This window comes from Cupressus sempervirens, chromosome 8 (genome assembly GCF_028749045.1).
Source record: "Cupressus sempervirens isolate cs-2001-9-10 chromosome 8, ASM2874904v1, whole genome shotgun sequence".
NCBI classification, from domain to species: Eukaryota; Viridiplantae; Streptophyta; class Pinopsida; order Cupressales; family Cupressaceae; genus Cupressus; species Cupressus sempervirens.
In genome coordinates this window covers 803,857,120-803,876,270 of record NC_143125.1, presented here as the reverse complement: position 1 = coordinate 803,876,270, position 19,151 = coordinate 803,857,120, and the positions used below count along the sequence as shown (strand labels likewise).

Here is a 19,151-nt window from a genome sequence, read left to right as displayed (position 1 = left end):
CCATCATCTTTTATCGTGCCACATGAAAACTCCTTATTTTTTGAAATTGCCATAGTTTTCTTCCTTTCTTCAATTTTAGTTGCAATCATGCAAAATGGATTATCTTTAGCTATTTTATGGCCTTTCTAATCTAATCTAGAGGCTATCCTTAATAGCTACAACACAAAAATGGTTCTTATCCTAATTGCTTCACATCTTCACAACCGCAAACTTTGACTCACCTTTTAACCCTATGAAGATGCGATGATGGATTTTTTCTACTTTGCTAGTTTAACCAAGGGTTGAACTTAACCTCTTGTGAAGTTGTGACTTCCTCATTCTAAGCTTTATCACTACTTTACAGTTGTTTATCACTTCTATTCACTAACTTTTGCAATTTGACGATGACCATCAAACTAACCATCTCACACCTTCAGTGCAATTCAAGACTTAACATTTCTTCTAGTTGTGAAACAATGATGGCTCAAACAATTACCCTGTCGCTTCTTTGTGACTACTAGATAGAAGATTTTCCTTAACTATGCAATGTTGTGATCACCACTAATCGCCTCTTCACAACTTAACCTTTCCATTAACCATTAGCAGCTAGGAAGTTGCACTAACCATTTTGATGATTGTTCCTTCACTTGACAACCTCATAACTCAAGATCTTAATTGTCTTTGAAACCTTGCGATGTTGCATTGAACCTTTTAGCCCTAACACTTTCTTCATTCACAATCTTGCAGTATCGCAACCACAAACCTTAGCCGTAGCTCTGACCCTGTGAAGATGCAATCATAGCACTTCACCATCTCACCACTTTAATTAGAATTTATCAATAAATCTTTGTGATGCTGTGATGACCTTTAAAAATTTAACCACCATGGTTATCTCCTGAACCATCACAACTTTAAAATTTTCAAGCCAAAACCTAGTTGCGATCATGCGATTAATAGTGAGTCTCTCCTTCGCAACCTTATCTTGATAGTTAGCCTTAATATCTATGAAGTCACCCTAACCTGTTGGTGATTGTTTCACATCCTCACAACCTTTAAAATGGTTAGCGATTACAAAGAAGCGATGTTGCATTGAACCTTTTGCAACATTTTAACTTAAAAGACTTAAGCGGCATAAAATATGAAGTGATAAAAGATTAAAAGACTTACGGATATCAACATATGAGCAAGTTTTTTACGTATCCATTTTTATGCTTGCATGTCATTTTATGAATAATTCATCAGATCATGGGACATGACTATCGCCCTAGGGTTTTTCATGGGGAATGATAAATTTTTAGAAACCCTAAGCAACAAAAATACATTTTCTTCTTGATTTTTACAAGGTATTTCAAAATTTAAGCTAGGTAAAAAATCAGGCCAACAAAATGTAGGAAGATGAAAGGATACCACATTATGCCCACTTAGTTAACATTAAATGAATAATGAAGGGATAATGGGCCCTTGAGAGAAGAAAGAGAAAGAAAATCCAATATATGCCCTAAATTAGATATTATGTTATAATAAAGATGTACTTACAAACATAAGATTGCACTCAAGATGCTAATCCATAAGTAGTACAATAAATGCATGCAAGAGAAAACATCAAATTATAAGAGACTACAAGTTCATAGAGTATATTGGAAAAGAGAAGAGAAGAAGAATCACATTATACCTCCCTAAGTGGTTTCAATTTGTATTAGACATGTGATTTCAAGCAAACAATAGATTGCACTTGGGATGTTAGTTTGCAAGTAATCACAATAAATGAATGCAAAAAAACATGTTATCAAAACAAGTCAACAAAGGGATAAAATGGATCCATGATATAGATAGAAAGAGAAAATAAGGTCTTGCCCCCCAAGTGAAGAGACAAGGAAAATGACTATTATGTTACTCACAAAGTAGGACAAAGAGCCCCCAAAAGATAGAGTAACAATGTCTCATAGGAAGGAGCAACATAATAGAGATGTGGATATATTAAGTAAAATGATCATGACAAATAAACCATTCAATATTGCAAGTTATATGAAATATAACAAAAGCAATGAATTGTAAAGAAGGATGAAGCATAGATAAGGAAGGTCTCTTAGGTTTATTTAGATAGAAATGTAAACAGAAGATTTCAATATGCATATACTCATCAAATAAAGGGGTTGGATGTATCAAACGGTTGGTGTAGAATCTAGGTTTTCCCAATCTTTAAGAGTTGAGAAACTACTCATAGTGTTAATGTGAGTAGGATCCTTAGGATATAATGCTAGATTTGTGAAAATAAGGCCATAAGAATAATTCTTTTCAACAAGACCTAAGTTGAAGTTAGATATGTCATGAGAAGGATGGTCAAATGTTTGGTCTTCTATTTCTAAGTTACTTTTGGGAGAAGGATAAACAAAACTCATAAAGGCCTCATGTATAGAAGGTATATCAATTAAATGTATAGAAATAGGTTAATCATCTAAATGTGTCTCATGAGGAAGAGAATAATCCAAGGAGGGAGTAAAACACACATTAGAGGAGGAAATTTCATGAGGAAGAGAGTAGTCAATATTCCTATCCAACGGTTCATCCCAAATAGTATCACTATCAAGGTTAGGAACATCATGAATTAGTAAAGGTTGATCAAATCATCTTTAGGAAGGTGAGACTCAATGCAAGAATACATTGAAGCATCATCATATGCATGAAATTGAATGTCTTTAATATCACGAGTGAAGTTTGAAAAGAAAGATAACAACCCCATTGAAAGGAAATGTAATCTAAGAATGAACTAAATGCAATTTTTTGTATTTTCAAAATGCAAGTATATGAGATGCAATCTATATGAAAAAAGTGAAAAAGGATATCTAAATATCACCAATGCAAATGATAGCATATAAAGTAGATCTAAATACACCAAAATCTAACATGCAAAGAGAGATAATGCTAAATAAGAGAGATATATCTAAGTATAAGAGAAGTGGGTAGGAGGTCAGGTTTGCTAAAAGAAGGTAAAATCCTAATGCAAATAACAAAGAAATAACTCCAAAGATAAAAAAGAAGGGGAAATGAAGTTGGGATCACAAAAATGTTTAGTGGTAAAATGGAAGCAATTTAATAAGGTGTAGAGTACCACTTTATAGTGTCACTATGTATGTGAGAGAAAGAGGCAGATTTTCAAATATGATTCCTCTTATGATCCAAGTTAGATTAGCTAGGACCCAATGGAAGAAGGGAGCTAATATCTAAATCCAAATTATAAAGAGGAATGCCATACAAGGAAATGTACTCTCTATGGCCGTTGATAGGATAATATGAATCTAAGATTGAACTAATTGCTTAAATAATGTAAATCTAGATGCTATGTAAAGACAATTAGCCTAGTTAAGATATAGATCTAGGGTAAATATATGAAAGGAAATAAATATGAAAGACTCACCTTGAAATGCATAGAGGAAGATGTATTTTCACTCCAAAACTTGCAAATCTAAATTATATTTAAATATCTATCCACAAATCTCAGAATAAAATGATGAAAGGAACAAAACCCATAAATCTCCCTAGAATTTGAGACTGAAGGACTAGGTTGACTTGGAAGGCATCCTACAGCCAGGTTAATGTAGTCTAACAATTTACAACTAACGACTCCAGAAAGCTCGCGAATTATAGGTTCCAGATCCATAATCCTTTTCACTCCCAACCTACAAATCAACACAAAAAAGAAAAGTTTTGGAGTTGGGATTTGATGAGGGCTTTCCTTGGGCAAGCCCAAGGTTAAGGAATTAATTGCAAATGAAATGTAAAAAATAAGGGAAATTCTTGTGTTTAGTAGATCTGAATAATATCAAGTGAAAGACAGAATTACCTTCGAAGATGCAATTGCCTTTGATATGTGATTAAGTATGTAAGTGTAATAACCTTGACTCAAAGAAACCATAAGAAAATAAAAGAAGCCAAAACCTCATGTATGGAAAGTATGTGACATGCCATTGATGAATGATAGAAGATCTTGAATGGATTAGAATGATGGATCTTCTCCTTAGAGCCAAACTCTACTACTACCTTGAAGGAAGAGACTTGATGCAAGAACGAGATTCTTAGACTTGAATGCTTGAAGATGCTTGCTTGAAGAAGAACACCTTGAATACTTTCTTGCTTGTGGGTGTCTTGAGAATGCATGATATGAAAATGAAGCCCCCAAGTCTCCTTTCATGCTAATTTTTAGGTGAGAAAAAAACTCAGGCCGATTGGGAAAGTAATTAAATTAATTGGTAAACTCCATAACTTTCAGGCCTTGAACCCAGCAATCACTAGGGACTAGGTCCACTTGGGTTGACCTAGTCTTGGACTAGGTCAACCTTGGTCAACCTAGTCTAGAACAAGCTAACCTTGGTTGACCTGGTCCCAAAGGATTAGACAGATTGGCCATAGAAAGTGCTAGGAGGTGCTGTAGGTGAAATTGAAAGATAGCTAACTGGACATGAGATATCATCAAAAGGGTACCAAAATGACATCTAGAAGACCATGTCAGAAAGAGAGATGTGACAAAGATGAGTGAAATAGAATAAGAGAGGAGAAAAAGAAACTAAAACCACAATAAAGAGGGCTAAAAGGTCTCAAAATGAAGTGCGTCCATTTTAAGATGGTACATTGATAATCTATGAAAAATGATGAGGTTCTCCTAACTCTAATTGAATATACATGTATAGATTTATATATATTGTTTATGATTGTAGAGTTCAAGCTCCGAGTTATTACAAAGATATTTATTGGTAAGATATAACCCCAACTCTAATATGTTGCAACTATACTTTTAGGACAAATTCTAGGGAATATCACATGAGTATATTGTTAGCTCAACTGCTAATACCACATCCTTTCTATTGTTGGGAAAGACCCAATGTAATAAAACATGGACACTTGATGTCTCAGTCCAAAGTAACAAGATGTATCAAGCATCTTATTTCAACCACAAGATTGAAAAGAATAGATAAAAGGAAAGCACACTAAAGTGTCTCAATAACTCAAATCCAAAGATATTAATCTTCAATTACCATATTGAAGAAACATGATTTGTAAGAAGCCTAGATGATAAAACAAGAAATTTTGTAAATGTATAATAAAATCAAAACATAATAGTATGAAAATTCATACTTGGTTGAATCTAGTTTATTGTTCTTCTCAACCCAAATCTTAAGAGCACAATTTCTCAGACTTTTAAGTTAGAATAACATTGTTTTTGGACAAAGCATAACAAATTGAACAAGGAAATCCAAAAGCTAACATGAAGTCTCAATAGCCCAACTTCAAAATTGATTCTTCAATGACCTAGTTTTGACAACAAATTAATTAAGCCAATAGGCATCTATTTAGGAGACTTCCCGTCAGATTGTCCAGATTGTTTGACTTATCTTACACTAGAAATTGGTTGTTGAGAAGTATGCTTGTTTTGAATTAAGTAGATGCCATCAAATTCCTTTTCTATGAAAAAATGCAAAGATTCGTATGCTTGTAAACAAAAGAATGACTCCAAAAAGTTGTGAAATCTCCCATCATATATGTGTGGGCATTTATAGTTCAAAAGTATGTTCTACTTTGTTCAGGTTTGCTTTTTGACTTAACCAAAGTGGACAAGACAACTGCCCATCAAAATAAAATAATTCTTTTTGATTGTGTAAGTTTTTTAACATCAACATTTCAGATCACATTTTGTGATCCATTATCAGAATGAGAATGCAATAATAAAAATTATGATGAATCATGAAATATGATCCAAAACAATGATACACAATCAAAATCAAAAATAAAATTATACATTTCAAATAAATTATAGAAATCTATAGTGTTAACATACAACTTGTTAAATTCAAGGTCAACACCACTCATTGCATGGTAGTTATATCAATTTTAGTCTTTCCATCAATGAGAGCTTCCAGCGATATTGTAAAAGAGAATATATATTTTTTGCTATTTCTTGGAAATCATTGTTCACCATTAATGCCAACATGAGTTTATATTATGCCTTCTTCAAATCAATGGCTCCAATTGTGAGTGGTCAAGGTGGGATATACATCAACTTGTTTGACACTTTATTGGATAGTATCTATTCATCTGTCAAAGCTATAGGATTTAGCAACATACAAATTATTGTTACTGAAAGTGGGTGACCGTCTTACGAAAGTGGAGAAAATGGGGTTGCCACAATAGAAAATGCAAAAGAATCTATCATAGACATGCAATCCCAAATAAATTGACAAGTAAGGATTTACAAATCCCTATAACACACCAAAATCTCCATAATGTAAAATATAACTGTTAAAGGAGGGTGCTTGCTAAAATTTATATTTCATAAATTTGAAAAACTACTAAAGCAAGAGTTTTGATAGAGCTTCAGTCCCTACCTTTTATAAAAGATGAAGTATTGAAACATTAATGAATGAAAAAGGATTTTGTAAAAGATGAAGGGTTAAAACATTATTGAATGAGAAAGGAGCATTGTGCAACATGTTCCTTGACTTATAAGCATTACTTTTCAACAGCCAACTTATCCATCATGCTTTTTCAAGATAGTTACAAGACATCATTGAAATCTATAATTATCTTAAAATCTAATTAAAATGGAAAACCATCATTGTTGGTACTTTTTGCCAATTCATAAATTGAAAAAGTGGACACCACTTTTGCAATTTACATTGTTGGACCATAATACAAATTAGGAATTACTTTGGTTAAATTTTATAAGATTAAATAGAACATACAAAACATAATTGAACCAATATATTTATCATGTGACAGGTTTAAAAAAATATAATATTAATTACCATTCAAGAAGATAATGTAACAGTTGCCATCATCAATTGGCCATATGAAAAAATTAAAGTTTCTCAACTTTGTGGCTACATGTCTTTAACCCATCTGCAAAAATCTACTAATCTAGTAAATTAGCTAGAAATGCAGATAGGAATACATTATGTATTTGTTTGTTATTATAAAGTGGATGTACCTTGGTTAGTTTATCTTAAATTTTTATTTGGTTGAAAGATCTTGTATTTATTATTATTATTATGATTATATATTATCTTGGTCTATTTTTCTTATGTATGAATGAATAAAAAATAAATATAATATCTTATTCAAAAAGTAAAATAAATTGTTTACAATTTCTTTTTATTATAAATATTGTAAAGTTAAATAATTTTGAATTTTTGCTCTACTTTTCACAATATGGATATTTTGCATTGCCTCCAATTAAGAGTATACTCTCTCACATCTTAATGATGGCTCAAGGCACAATCCAAAACATTGATACTAAATATATAAAACATTGTCAAAACTAGAGGCTCAAGATTGCACTAAATAGTGACAACTTAAACCTAAGAGGACCATTGTAGATGACCATAATTTTTTTTAATAGTTGTCCCAAAAATAAACAAGGGACAGTTAAAACCTTAATGATAAATAGGAAAGGAAATTAATGCAAAAAGAGTATAAAGGGAAACATAATTTTTGGTTTGTAAATCAAATGAAAATACAAATTAAGAATATGAACATCAACAATGAAGTGGTTTGGAAACTCCATGACAAATTTTATGGTTGTATGATTGATTACATTAAAGAAGAAACTACCTTGGTCATCCACTAAACATGTTTTATTGTATTTCCTCAAAGAAAAATACTTGTCAACTCAATCTAACACATACATGCAAATCATGGCAAGAAATTTAACTATTGCTCCATTTCTTTTTTTCAAAAATAGGAAAGACTTCTAAAATAGTACAAAAAATCACCAATTATAGTATGAGTTGGGTTTTCCTACAATATATTTAAGGGATTTTCTAGAAAAGGGTATAGAGGCACTCTACAAAAGGAGCATATGTAGGCAATTGTCTACATATGATAATTGGGTGGTGATCTATTATTAATTTTATAGAAAACTCATGTAGACTTGCACCTTTACCTGGATGCATTCCAAACACAATCTCTTCCAAGTCAGAAAAAGAAATTGAGTGCATAAAAGACACATTCATCATATTGTTGTGTAAATTTCACCCACATGCTTTACCAACAATAGATAATATAGCAATGTTTACGATTCTTAAAGTATGTACTGAAAAATAATTAAAATATATCTATGTTCTAGTTGCATAATGTCTTTGGTCTTTTTTATGTTTTCATTGATTTGTTTTTACTTAAAGGTATTTCCATTTGACTTCTTCTCTTCCCTTTGAGTACATTACAAAAGATTTAGATTTCAATTACAACATACTTTCTTAAATTATTTTGAGTAATTTGTAAATATTTTTCTACTATACACCATCAACCATTTATTCCCTCAACCATTTATTTCAAATATCTACGAATGAATTCTAATTTTTGGTTATGGTACTCTTTATATATGTCCCTCCACACATCAATAAAATTCCCTCTAGTGTTAATGAAACCTACTTTTGTAGACTAGCCTCGCTTCTCAAGTTTCCTCTTGTAATTTATTGACTCTCCTTTGTAGTCCATATGTTGTTTAGAAACTCATCCATATTCATGGATCTAAAATTCTTTCTTGGCCCAAACCTAGTATTTTAAAACTCTCCTGAGGTCAATGAATAGATATAAGTATACCTTGCCAAAAATAATACATGTATTTCTTCCTCTTGGAAGGAGAGAATTAACAATGCCTCCTCCTAATACGCAAGAATTCTAAGGGAACTCATTGAGTTTATAAATACTCTTTGAAAACAAAAGAAAACCACATCTAAAAAGTTAAAAAAAATCAGGAATAGAGGAGAAACCCAATTATGGGCTTTGCTTAATGCAGGCCTTTACCATTCAATATAGAGAAAATTATAGATTAAATTCTTGAAAAGCCACATACCAAAGTTAGATGCAATATTAATTTGCTGATAAGCTTTCCTTTTGGAGTTCACTCCAATTAGAAATAATTTTTAGAAGATGTAAACAAAGAGCAACTCTCCTTGATAATGCAACGACTTTGCGCAAATTGAATTTCAATCTATAAAATTCCATTTGCTTAAAAAATTTGCAAGTTTTTCACATTTCAATACATCTCTTGTTTTTGTTGCATACCTTATAAAATGTGTGCCCTTCTTTAAAAAATCATTTTGGGCATTTTCCCATTCATTTTATTCTCTTAGAATTCATTTCTTTTAGATAGGTTACAAACTTTTTTGTATTGTGCAATATATCTCTTGTTTGAGGTGCATGGTCCAATTGGTGGCTAGGTTGGTAGGAAGAGTCTATTAGTATCAACTCTTGAAATGATAATTAATTTACTTTCTAACAAAAAGATCTTCATGGTTGGTGTACATTGTAGAGTTTATAACCATTTGGCATTAGTCCCCTCACAAATGAAAAAACACACCTTCAAGCCCTTCAAGCTTAACATATAATGTTCAATTCATAAAAACTTTGATGTCAATATAGATTGTAGGCATCCCTGCTCAAAATATAACAAAACCACATCTAAAGTTTCTCAACTTTCTCTTGTTTCAGGCGCATACCTTATAAAATGCATGCTCTCCTTAACAAATCCATTTTGTGCATTTTTCCAATCATTGCATTCCATTGGAGGGCATTTCTTTCAAACACTTTGCAAACAATTCATATGCATTGTTTATACATTTACATTTAGCACAGATTGTTTTTTTGCATATGCTACAATCATGACAGTTATTAAAGTCTTTCGTTAGTAAGTAGGAGATTTTTTTGCAAGTTAGATTGTAAAATTGCTATATGAATTTGAACTCATTGTCCCTTATTTAATGAGAAGGGATTCATAGGGACCAATCTCTCATGAGAATGAATGGAATGCTCAGCACTCGTTGCATCCAAGTGATGCTTACAAAGGTGATATAGTGGAGCTTCCTAAGAGGGTACCCATTCTGGTACTACTCATACTCAAGTGCACTTAAGTACAATATTTACTCCAAGGTGCCCACTCTATTTGTAACTCCATGTGCAAAACCTTTAGAAAGTACTACATGCCCTAAGAACCATTCGTTATTAAACCCCTTGAGCTCATCAATACTCTCCACTAAATTTAAGCACACAAACAATTGTATTCTAGGACAGAACATTTGCAATTGACCAAGACGAATAAAGGGCTTCAGAGATTGAGAAACATGAAAAAAGGTCCAAATATATGATTTTTGAAAGTCTTGTTATACTATATCAGACCATTGCTTTGTAATACATACATTATATTAAACTTACAAACAAAAATGTGTGTAAATGCTTCTAATATTTTTCTTTGAACGTATAAGTTTACTTTTAGGAATAAACATATACCAATTTACCTTTTTTTATTTTTTATTTTTCTCTTCTACATTTTATTTTGTTTTATAATAAATGTATATGAATATAGTTAAGAACTATGTATGTGAACCAACCATTCATTGAATTCATTTCCTCAATTAAATTGACCAATCACATTAAAGAATTAAACAATCTTCAAATATTTGTATTTATATTTATATTTTATATGATTATACAAATCTCAATTTTCTAGAATCCTATTGGGCCATACTAATTTTGGTAGGAAGTAAAATTAATTTATATCAACCAAAAAATACATATTTTCAACAAGTCTAATCAAAATTTATGAACCTCATTTTTTGCACCTTATAATTAGTTGAAGTCAAAGTTAAAAGTTTCCATATTTTTGTATACTCTATTTAGAGATTATACTATTTGATAAAAAATGATCATTTGTCATTACATTCTATAATTGTATTTCATAATATTTTGATTACAATTATTTAAAATCTTCATGAATGCAACAAATATAATACATTCGAATTTTAAAAATAACTTAATTATATTTTTACTTCTCTTCCTCATTTTTTATTTCAATTTCTATTAATTCCTTCCTTTAACTAATTAGCAAGAACTCTGATGCAATCTTTTTATTTAACTACTTCAATTTAAGTATGTTTTTTTTGTTTTCCTTTTTTATGCGTCATGTTATTTTAAGTTTTTGAGAAAAAAAAATGTAGACAACCATCTTACATAGATTTGTACCTTTTGTCACTATCGGCGTACCCCTTGCTCCTTTGGGTGCAAGTGCTAGTATTAATTACCATTCAAGAAGAGTAGAGCAACCTTGTGTACATGTCAAATATATTTTTCACAAGGTAATTTAATACAAATTTGAAAAGAATGTACATGTCAAAAATATTTTTCACAAAGTAATTTGCAAATTTGAAAAGAATGAAAAAAGAAGAAGTAGAAACTATATTCAGAAGAAAGGTGGAAATGGTCATTAGTAAGATTCAATTAAAAACAATTTATTACTTACAATTCACAAATCTATATTGTATATCATAATTTTGATGTATAAATAAGGAAAACTAATAGAATATAAAGAAAAATAAAGATCTATAGTTAACATAGGTAGAACATATGCTTTTAAAATGTGTTAATGTGAAAGTCTTCATTTAAAATGTGTAAATGTTCATTTATACAATTAATTGTATCAATTATTTTGACTCAAGAATATTAACTAATATTTAATGTAAAAATGTTCATTTATACAATTAGTTACATCAATTATTATGACCTACACTTTTCTAACATTCAACTTGTGCGTGTCATGGAATAGGCTATGTATATTCATCAAATTTGATAAATTTTGCCAATTGTTACAATATATAATGAAGATAAATTCTCATATCCATGTGTGGAAAAGAGTTTGCAGAAGAGCAAATGGTATCTCAAGCACTGAAGGATTTAGAGAATTTTTTTATAGATTCGATGTGGCACTTTCATTGAGGTAGTATTTTCTATAACCATTTTTACATTTTCAGGAAATCTACGGTTAAAATGTTGCACATTCATGTTCCCCTTTTTAAAGATCAAGCATATAGATGAAATTTCGTAAGAGTGAAAATGACAAGCTAGACAATTATATGAAAAGATGCCCAAAAATCATCAAACTTTAATTCAAATACATACATACAAGTTACTATTTATTAAAATTTTAAATTTTAAGTATTGTTATTGGAAAATGAGCTATCTATAGTGAAGCTGAGTATTATGGTTGGGATTTCATGAGAGGGATTTAAGATTAATTGGAAAATTTCCCTAGAAAATAAGAACCTTATTTTGTGAATGAAAAATGAATTTCTTTATAGAACAAATCATTTTAAAATTTGTGGATAACCTCAAACTAAACAGGTCATTTTTTTTTGGAAAACCTAATAAATTGCTTCAAATGTTCTAGAAGACCATTGAACAAAACCTAATAAATTGCTTCAAATGTTACAGAAAACCATTAAATAATTACTTTAAATTGAGGAAAACTTTAAAAAAACCACTTCATATTTTCTTAAAAAATCTTGAAACAATTTCAAAAAAATCTTTAAATAATTGTTTCAAACTTCCTAAACTACCTTAAACAAATTACTTCAAATTTTCTTCAAATTTTCTAGATATGTTAAACAAAGAATTAAATTTTTCTTTGGAAATATAAAACAAATATCTTACAATAACTCGATTTTTTTGAAAAATTTCCAAGAATTGTAAAGATAGATTGTTCAAAGGCATTCAATATAAAACCAAAGAGGCAAACATGATAGTACCAAAAAAATCAGGCAAAACAACAATAGCAACCCTATTAAACAAATCACATGAAAAGTTCTTCAGAGAAACCCTACCCACAAAGACATTTGAAAGCCACATAAAATTTGCAATGAAATTGCTTTCGTATTCTAAAACATGAAATTTGATTAATCAAAAAGATACAAGCAAATGTTATAGCTAGGTACTTAATAGAAAATAGTGGTAGACACAGACACAATGCAGTTCTATCAAAATAGAAGGTTATAAGAAGAAACAATGGAAGATCCTCAGAAGTAATTGTCTGTGAGTGAAGCAAAACATTAGTCTCTTTCTCACGAACTCATAAACTATAGAGATTATAAAGGCTTTCCATAGGTTGAGAAATCATACTTTTGAAGGTTGAGCAAGAGGTCTCCAACTTTCAAGGCATTTGAACTGTTTGATATTGGAATGGAATGAGTTAAATCTAACCCTGGGCACTTCTCGAAAATAGCTCTACCCTCAAGCCTGGATACTTCCAACCCCTGAATTCATAAGCTACCAATCATTTTTTCACCTACACAAAGTATGTAAGAAGAAGAGAACAAGTATTGAAACACACGAGTGATAGCTCTTTTTCAAAAGAAGAAGAAAATTGATCTAACCTATGGAATCCAGGAGCCAATACCCTTTACTTTTATGGGAATGGAAGTGTGGTGCCATTTTCCCCTGAGAAATTTTCCACTATGAAAGCACTTCATCCATCTGTAACCTATTATACAACTACTCAAACTACAAATCCCCACCAAAAAAATTGCATTAGTAGAACTCTTCATAAGATACATTTATTTTCATATGTATATCAAATTTAGTGAAAATTCATATACATATATTAGCAATTGTTGATTCAAAGCTACGACCTATATTTTGAGTCTATTTTCGAAGTGCGCAGACTTGTAATCTCGTCTGCAAAATTTTTAGTTGGTCAAAAACTAAGTTCAATTGCCCTCTTTTGGTGATCGAGTTTACCGGAATGATTAATCTAGTTATCTTTCATTCTTGAGACTTTGCCCATATTGAAAAAATGGATCCACCAAGAACATTACATGGCATGTGCTATCATCAAATTTATTAATGCTATCTAAAAACCCATTTTTAGTTTTTATAGAATAATCAGCTCTACGAATGAGAAAAGAGAAATTTTGCAGTGGAAATTTAATTTTAAGACTTAAAAATGATGCCCATATCGTATAGGAAATATTTTTCATTGTTCACAATTTCCAAAGAAGAGACAATTATCAAAAAGAAGTTTGAAAACTATAGTCTCCTGCCTTAACAGGTAGGGACTAATAATATATGAGGGAAGATGACATTAGTTTAAATGACTACTCATCAAGATTAGTTTGAAGTTCCTTACAAACACAACTTAGTTTAAGTCTCCAATAAATAAAATTCTAAATCAAATGTGTGCCAAGAGAAAGCTTGGTAAGATTGTAAGATAATAAATAAAAATATTCAAAAATGTTTTTGGTCTAGACCTGCATTGTTTTAGCTCCTTGGTGACTCTATTGAAAAGGTCAAATTCAGTTAGGATCACCAAAGCACAAAAACTTATACACAAAAATGAATAATGAAAAAATTATGCAAATAACTTTCTTAAATTATTTAAAATCGTCATCAATTTCTTTGTAGCTTATAATATATAGACAGAAAAATTCATTCCTGGTAGTTTCTCATGTCATTCCCTAAAGCAATTATGATCTCTTATAAGAGGAAACACTAAATTACTACCTAAAGTGTAACTCCCCTTCATCAAAAAATAGTAAATCCTTGGTACAGGGAAGACTTGAATAATTAAGATGAATCCTCTAAAAATGTGCATCCTTTTAAGATAATAGATGTCAAAAGCATTGCAATAAAGGAAATGCATGATAACACATAGATTAATTGTATCCAACAAGGCACTTAATTGAGATTGCCTGTCTTATTTTTTAGTGGGAATCTTAGACTCCGAAATTCTAATTTCACCCTTTTCTATCTCACGAAATACCTCTAGTTCTCATTCTATGTTGGCCCTTTAGAGTGGAGGGATTTAGTGCGTAATGAGACTGAGAAATTGTGCATGATCTTGAATGTTTTTCACAAAAGATATATTCCCATTAAAAATTCATGGTATGATTTGTTTACTCCTAATGAATGTAACATTTGCTTAGATGTTTTTGCTAACTGAGCTAATTAAGACATATCTAAGCAAGAGCTGTGGAGTAGCTTCAAATCCTTGCAAAGGGATAAAATTTTGAAGCCGAATTCGTAGGGAATGGCTACAATTTTTAGAAGATGTAAGCGCAAAAGGTTGTTTATATGGGCATGTTTGTATTCGTTTCACAGTTGTAGTAAAAGCTTATCTAAAATTTAATTCATATAGACAATGAGAGGTCAATCTTGCACAATTAAAATAGATATAAATCATCATCATTTCATTTCAAAAGAGAATAATATTATGTTTAACTATTTTGAATGATCTCGAACTCTGCATAAATTATAGAATTCAATAAAATGTAAGCCTACAAAATATGAATAAGATCAATTATAGAATTCACTAAAATGTAACACTACATAACATGAATAAGATCAATTAAAGTTAGTAAACAAAGAGACAATAGAATTAGTTCTTAAGGTGTGAGAGACAAATAGTTGCACCTAGAAGTGATGGGAGAATTGAAACCAAGGCTAATATACATCTTTGGTAAGTTGTGAGAAGCAAGTAGTAATATGTCTATATAGAAAGTAATTATGCATCTTTGGAAAGTTGTGAGCTGCAAGTAATAAGATATATGGGCATATGCACCGAGTTGTGGTACCAAAAAGGTGACAAGGAAATTTTATTTTCCTATTTTAAAAAGTGTGCACGCGCTATAGCGTGCACACGCTATGGCTTGGGCAACCCAAGCCATAGCGCGTGCGCGCTATAGTGCGTACGCGCTTTTTAAAAAAAAAAGTATATATGATGGGCTGCAAACCTGCAGGCCATCATTTTCATTAGCATTTTCTTCTACTCCTACAGCGAGCAGTGCGTACGCGAGTTGAAAACTCAACATTTGCACCACCATTTGCCAAAATGCCTCCTCGTCCACGAAATCCAAGACCACAAGCGCACCCACGACGACGCCGTAAGTGATATGAACCTAACTTTGCATTGTTTGATATATTTTTCATATTGTTTTGTAAGTTTTTTATATTCTTTTGTAGGGTTTTTACAAATTTCATTTAGATTTGTTTATTTATTTGAATTTCAATTGATTTTTTATCAGGAAATGTTCATAATCAACCAGAAAATTCACAAGAACATCAAAACCCTCAAGAACCCCAAAACCAAAACCCTCCTCAAGAAGAAGAACAAATTCCACAACCCAAACCAATTGCAAGACCTCCACTAGGCACACAAGAAAATATAAGAAATGAAATAGAGAGAGGCAAAACTCAATTAGAAGGAATCATTGCTCGGTTGAAAGAATCCGGACAAACCAATCCAATGAGGGCTTAATTGACATCATCCCTTGAATCCATTAACACTCAGATAGCCTCAGTTAGTGGTCAGTTAGATATTTGGCGGGCTAAGAGGGATGAACAAAAAAGATTTTATGCAAATAAATTGTCATATGAAGATGTTAGAAAAAAGGAAATACCAAAAGGTAGTATATGTGCATTATTTAGAAAACCCGGTGAGCAAAATACTGTTAGAGAGGGTACTAAACGATTCCCCGTCCATTGGTGCATACATGATGCTATTAGAAATAATTTTTGGGATAGATGGTGGATGGTTTTTGATGCCCCTCCTTGCAACAATCACGAGGTCCCCATGTATTTTTTGAAAAAATTATATTGTGAGTTTGTCCTTGGGGAGATCCCCAATTATTTTGATATGTTAGACTCCCAGGGTAGAGGTGGGGGGTCATCATTTGAGAGGCCCGGAGCACGTCATGACCCTAATGTAGTTAGGGCACCCGTGGTCCATCCACAGCGTGAGCATGTGATTATTCCTTCAGTTGTGAAGGAACATGTAGAGGCCAGCACTCTAGGGACCATTAATGCTTTGATGCAGACCCTCATCCATTCCACGAGCCCATTAGTTGAGGGGGAGCCTTCTATACGTCGTGGTCACATGTGCACTTCATGCGGATCCCTATGCACATTTGGCATTCATGTCGGAGATGGTGCAGATGATGGGCTTGTCACCGATCAGTTCCTAAACGAGACATTTGGCATTGACACACAGGTAAATTACTAATTTGATCACATTTCATACATATAGTGAATGATTAATTAATTAGGATTTATTGACATTGTTCAAAATTTAGGGTCAAAGTGTTCCTGGGCCTAGCAGCGATCCTCCAGGCCCATTTTTTGTCCCTTCGACGAGTCCTGAGGTATGTATCAATTTAATCATTTTAATTAATACATATATTTATTACGTAATCATATTAAGAATTGACCAAAAAAAATATGCATGTGCATCAGTTCTCCACAGGACCCTCAACCTTTACCACAGACGCAGAGCAGAGACATCATACGAGCTTCACACAGGTACAGTTGTTTCATGTTAATTTAATTCATTTGATTATATTTATTTCATGTTTCATGTTAGATATAACGTGTATTGTATGACATGCAGCTCATGATGTCGGACACACCTCCTCATCTACGACAGTCTGTTGATAGTGGAGTGGCCACAGCTGTGGCTAGCTCACAGCCACTAACGGAGATATGAAAGAATTTTCTTTGTTTTAGTTGTTGTTTATAATAGTTAATCTCAAAATTTCTAATGTTATTTATAAGTGATTATATTTATTGAATTGTTGTAGGGTCTTGTCACGCCTGATCATCCACGAGCATTTGAGGTGGACTTACAGAGTGACTATTTGTTGGCGGTAAGAAAATAATTGATTTTGTGAGTACATATATTTGATTTCAATGTATAATAAATATTGATTCATATCTACTTTCTTTTTATTAGTTGGACCTGGAGAAGAGCCTCAACAAGAGGTCAAGTGAGCGTGTCAGGAGGGCCTCGTCATCTCCACTGTCTCCCTCCACACGATGGCAGAGGACATCGAGAGACTTGTTTCCTTCCCCTCGTGGGAAGGAAAAGATGTAGTTGAGATATTTGATACATATATATAGAGACTTGTTTCCTTCCCCATGTATATATATAGGCATCTGAGAGACATATTCGATACACATTTGATGTACATATGACATTCTATATTTGATGTATGACATATTTGATGTATGAAATTATTGGTTAATATATGATATGTTTGTTCATATACGACATTATTGGTTATCATAATATATTATGTGTTTGTTAATGTATATGACATTATTGGTTATCATTTTATATTATATGTTTGTTCATGTATGACGTTAAATTAGATATGTTCGTGTATGACATTAAATTAGATATGTGCATGTATGAAATTAAATTCAATTGCTAGAGATTTTTGCTTTATTAGTATTTCTCAAAAACTGCAAAGAAGTTGTTTCTGGTGAATAGTTGTAAACAATTGTGATCATCGACTTCCTATACTCATGGCTTTGTCTGCAAACACTTGTAACTTTGGCTATAAGCATCCATGGCTTTGGCTATGTGCACTAGTGGCTTTGGCTGTGAGCATTTATGGCTTTGGTTGTAGGCACAATATAGCCTTGGTTGTAGGTTGTCTTTCTTGCTGCATGTCGAAGTTATCTTCAAGAATATCATTAGTCTAAGATCATTACAATTAAAATACTATGACATAATACCTTGGAAATAATAGTCTTTAACCCATTAATTTATTTGTTAAAACATCATGTAGTATCTACTGTAGTCCTTCTACTCAAATATGTTTTCAAAAATACTTAGTATGGCAAAGAAATGTCTATGGAAAGCTTGTCAAATAGGATATTGAAGAACTAAATGTGGATAGTCATTAGTACCCATCAATAAGAACACAGACATCTTTCTCAAGCAAGCCATATGACATTAGCAAGTAATTTATAAATTTCCTTTGCAAATAACTAGAAGATGCTATGAATCTTAATACAGAGTTAATCATGAACTCATTATTCCATCCAAGAAGCATATATCACCCTAAGCCAATTAACCGAAAGGATAAAAATTAATTCAATTTCAACAAAATTTTGAGTATAACAAGCATCTTAGGGATTCTTACAAGAATTAACACAATGTTCACAAGAGCATTACAAGTTCTTGTAATGCTATTTCACATATTGTAATCATATTCAGTTTTGAATGGCCATTTGTGTTACAAGCATAAATGTTCTTTAAGGTCTTTTAATCCTAGACATGAATTTTATTATGAAGCTTTTTTATGACAGCCCACTCAATGCATATATTGTTGTTCCACATTATGCTAATTTGACTTTCATTGGTTGATTTGGGTCTAGACATGGCGTTATTCACTACCTTTTTTATATATTATTTTTTTGTAGTGAGGTTCTGGCCTGATTGAATGTATTAATCATCGAAGTTGTGAACCTTGGTCGAGATCCTTACAAATATATTTTCAAATTAGACCTCAAATAGTTTTCTCAGTCACCCCCTGTACATAGATACTGAAATTGTAGTTAATTACAAAATTAAT

General features: G+C 31.7%; 2 long non-coding RNA genes across 2 annotated transcripts; both read left to right on the top strand.

The window, feature by feature from the left end:
• Nucleotides 1-16,818: 16,818 nt before the first annotated feature.
• Nucleotides 16,819-17,202, top strand: LOC149544837 (uncharacterized). Its single transcript, XR_016355306.1, has 3 exons — nt 16,819-16,934; nt 17,026-17,091; nt 17,180-17,202. It is a non-coding gene; the product is annotated as an uncharacterized LOC149544837 (long non-coding RNA).
• Nucleotides 17,203-17,396: 194 nt separating this feature from the next.
• Nucleotides 17,397-17,851, top strand: LOC149544836 (uncharacterized). Its single transcript, XR_016355297.1, has 2 exons — nt 17,397-17,435; nt 17,522-17,851. It is a non-coding gene; the product is annotated as an uncharacterized LOC149544836 (long non-coding RNA).
• Nucleotides 17,852-19,151: the final 1,300 nt, after the last annotated feature.